The sequence below is a fragment of the Leucoraja erinacea genome, chromosome 5 (assembly GCF_028641065.1).
Source record: "Leucoraja erinacea ecotype New England chromosome 5, Leri_hhj_1, whole genome shotgun sequence".
NCBI classification, from domain to species: Eukaryota; Metazoa; Chordata; class Chondrichthyes; order Rajiformes; family Rajidae; genus Leucoraja; species Leucoraja erinaceus.
Window position 1 is genome coordinate 28,586,974 of NC_073381.1, and position 4,139 is coordinate 28,591,112.

Sequence of the window (4,139 nt, forward strand, 5' to 3'; positions counted from 1 at the left end):
TTGTGTACCTTCTAGCAACCAAATGTTGGAACTCATCCAAACCTCCGACCCCCCCCGCACCCACAACGCACACATAGCTATAACCCCTCCCCCACCTCCAATGCTGATAATAACCATTCCGCCAAAGGTAATCATCCCTCAAATGCCTTTGCCCCAAGCATTGGAGTGCACTCCACAAATTCTACTTTGCTGTTATTATTAACGACACCAAACTCCACAGTTCTTTCGTTCTGATTTCATGCATGTGTGATGGCATATTTTGTTTGGAAATGCTCCAGGCAAGCACTTTGTGACCTTCAGCTAGGTGCACAATAAATATACAAGTTATTGTGTCACCTCATGAAGAACGTGCAAGCTACTTTACTCATTGGTGATCTATTTTCTAAGTGAAATTTTCAAGAAGAAAGCCCAGAGCGTTTATAGTGGAACAGACAGTTATCAGGGAAATATGAGGAGGAGTATTCATAATCAGAGTTTATTGCATGGGAGTTAAATCTTCCTGAAGGCACAGAAACCAGGCCTGTTTCTTAAAAGTTAGTTGTAAGCATTTTCTGAGCATTTACTGATTACACTATGTACTGATGTTTTTTTAGTGGGCAAAAATAGAGCTTTTGACAAGGTCGTTGCTTTTGTTTTTGACAATAGTAGATGAACATTTGATGCACAATGTTCCTTTGACCATTAGTTTAACAAAAGTATTAAACCATTCACTGTAAAGGGATTAGTACCACATTTATAATATATATCATGCACAAGTAATGACACCAGCCCCCATTACACAAAGTGTTTGTGATAATATATTTACAGATTTTTAAATAAAACAGAAAATGTTCTGACAAAGGGTCTTCAACCTGAAACATTAGCTTTGTTTTTCTTACATTCAATGCTGCCTGATTCATCGAGTGTTTCCAGTATATTTAGCTTTTGTTATAAAAGTCATTTCACAGGAGGAGACTTGTATTTATCCAACACTATGATGACCCTCTGCTCTATTGTCAAAGGATTACTGTTGGATTACCATCTCAGAATACCCAGGCGAACACAGGAACCAATACTATGCGCAGTCTGATCCTAAAAAGAAGGAATGTGAAAGGTCAATCTGTTTTACTGTGGTTGGTTCAGAGATTAATGTTAACTAGAACATGTTTCTCCTGTACTTGCTCGGGAGAGACTAAGAACATACTGGGTTTCTATTACAAAATAATTTTACACCTTGCCAGCATTCAGAGATCCCCTGTAACAATTTTGGAATGCTCCACTGTTGTAATTTGTATTTTCACTTGTATAATATTATTTATTTTTTAAGCATGATGTCTAGTTTAATCAAGTATCATAAACCTGTGTCTAAGTGAATAAAACACTTTAGTGTTTGAATTGTCAGCTTTCCTGAGGCTGCTTCAACTGTTTTGTGTTGGTACGCCCAATCTTATTTTATGCACTTCAAGCTCTAAAGTTGGCTGAAATTTTTGCTGTCGCCAGGACACCTCTAGGGATGGCAGTGAACACAGAATATCTTTTAATTTGTATTTCTTAGCTTTATGCAAATAAAATTTAAAATAACTGAAATGACACTTTTAGAAGTTACTAGACTAAGTGGGACCCGTTGGGTCCCATATTCACACGGGAGGGCTGGTCCCCCAACGCGATATTCCACCTCTCCACCAATTCCAATATTGGTGGCCAGTGGGGGGCGCTTTCTGGAGCGATAGTATGGGTGTGGTGGGCTGAAGGGACTGGTTTCCAGAGGGCTAGTATGGACATTGTGGGCCAAATGTTTTTTTTTGGCTGGCAGCTCAGTCACTCAAGCCTGATGTGCTGGCAGCTCACTCATGGCTGGTGGGCTGGCAGTTGACTTACGGCTATTCCTTGAAATTCCATTTCAAGCAGGGTGCAAGCCAACCAAACTCAAGTGCAGTTTCATACCACTTCAAGCAAGGTCCAAGGCCACCACATTCAAATGCCATTTCATACCATTTCAAGCAGGGTGAAACCACCATAAAACCACACAAAACAACACACAAAACACCACACTCACAGTTCAGTAGGCATTCAGTGTGTTTAGTTGATTCACAGCTCAGACAGTCGTGACCTCTCCCTCCCCCATCTTGCAGAGACTGACCCACACCCACACTTCCGGGTTTTATAATCCCTCCGCAATTCATGGCGTGATTGACAGGAGATAGATTCTCAACATTTTTTAAACACTAATAACACTTATTTTTAATTGATGGGAAGAATCCTCTGCACCTGATGAGCAGAGGGGGACTGAGTAAGATGGCCAAAAATCACAGCCGTATGTGGTAGCGTTTTATCTAAAATCAATATACAGTGCATACGGGATGTTGTCAAGTTTAGACTTTTAATCATTTGCCATTTCAAACCAACCACCACCAACCATTTGCTGTACTTATTTCAATCCAACCACCACCAACCATTTGCTGTGCTTCGTTTCAAACCAACCACCGCCAACCATTTGCTGAACTTCATTCCAAACCAACCACATTTTCATTTTCAAACCTCATTAAGGGCACGCAAGGTCAGTAAAACCACACTCACAGTTTAGTAGACATGTGTTCAGTGTTATTCACAGCTCAAACTGAGAGATGTGACCCTCTTGCTCCCCCATCTTGCAGAGACTGACTGAGGCACTCCACGTCTGGGTTTTATAGTCCCTCCAGAAGGGGTGTGGCCTTCAGGAGAGAGAATCTCAACATTTTTAAAACACTAATAACTCTTTTATTTTTCATCAATGGGAAAAATCCTCTTGTCCTGCGCAGTGGAGGGGGACTCTGAGTAAGATGTCCAAAAATCACAGCCATAAGTGGCAGCGTTTTTTCTAAAATCAATATACAGAACAACAGGAAGTGGTCAAGATCAGACTTTTAGTAATATAGATAGATACCAGAGAGATGTGGCTATCTAAGATTAAATTTAGTTTGTATTACCCTCAGCTGCAGAATTAAATGTCGCACTTCCTTATGACCACAAGACTCAATGGACCTTCTCTACTTTCTGTAAACAAGGATAATGTGAGGCATACCTTGAATCCTGAGAGAGGAGGAGAACTTCTTCAAGGCAGGCATACCTTGAATCCGGAGAGAGGAGGAGAACTTCTTCAAGGCAGGTATTGTTGCCAATTTCCTATTCAAGGTGATTAAAATGGTGAAGGGTTTTGATTATGCAAGGGAATCTATTTGCACTGATTTCATGCAACGATAACGACTTTAGAAAATAAATAAAAGAAAATCAGTTACCAACCACATCCTTCATGGAAAGAACCATTTGGACATGGAATGCCCAACTGTAAGTTGATTAAACATTAGAACAAATAAAATGTAGGAAGTTTATGAGGTGAGGAGGCAGGCCTAGAACTTTCAGATAGCTGGTCCTGCTAACAAAAATATAGACAAATAATATGCTCAGGCACTGGCTGCAAGATAAATGTTAGCCTGGATACTGGATGACTTTAAGACTGGTTTATTCTCATATACACCAGGGTGCAATGAAATTCTGTTCACATGAAGCTCATAGAGTAAACAGCAAACAGTGATGATAAATACACAATTGGTTGAAAATAGCAGTTGGAGCAAGATTGTAGTGCAATCCAAAGTAGTGTAAAAATACAAGTACAATAACGCAATAAGTGAATGAGGGAGAGTTAAGGATAAGAGTATGTGGCAACAATTCTGGGAAGGGGGTGTGAGAAAGGTGACTGGTTCAGGAGACTGATAGCAGTGGGCAAGAAGCTATTCTTAAGTATGGACATTCAGTATTTCTGGTATTTCAAATATTAGAGAGCATGGGTTTAAGGCAAGAGGGGCAAGGTTTAAAGGAGATGTATGGGGCAAGTGTTTTACACGGAAAGTGGTGAGTGCCAGGAACGCACTGCCGGGTGTGATGGTTGAAGCAGATACATTAGTGGCATTTAAAAGAGTTTTGGATAAGCATATGGATATGCAGGAAATGGAGGGATATGGATTATGTGCAGGTGGATAACAGATAGTGTTGGAATCGTGTTCAGCAAAGATATATTGTGTCAAAGGGCCTGTATAGAACTATTCCGTTCTATGTTCTATTCAGGCTTTCAAGCTCCTGTATCTTCTTGCCAAAGGTAGAAGGGAGAAAAGGGGATGGCTGGG

At 40.5% G+C, this 4,139-nt stretch overlaps 1 long non-coding RNA gene across 1 annotated transcript; it reads right to left on the bottom strand.

Moving 5' to 3' along the window:
* Positions 1-456: 456 nt before the first annotated feature.
* On the bottom strand, positions 457-3,291 carry LOC129697071 (uncharacterized). The gene is made up of 2 exons (XR_008723443.1): positions 3,041-3,291; positions 457-1,071 (listed from the first exon to the last, which is right to left on the bottom strand). It is a non-coding gene; the product is annotated as an uncharacterized LOC129697071 (long non-coding RNA).
* Positions 3,292-4,139: the final 848 nt, after the last annotated feature.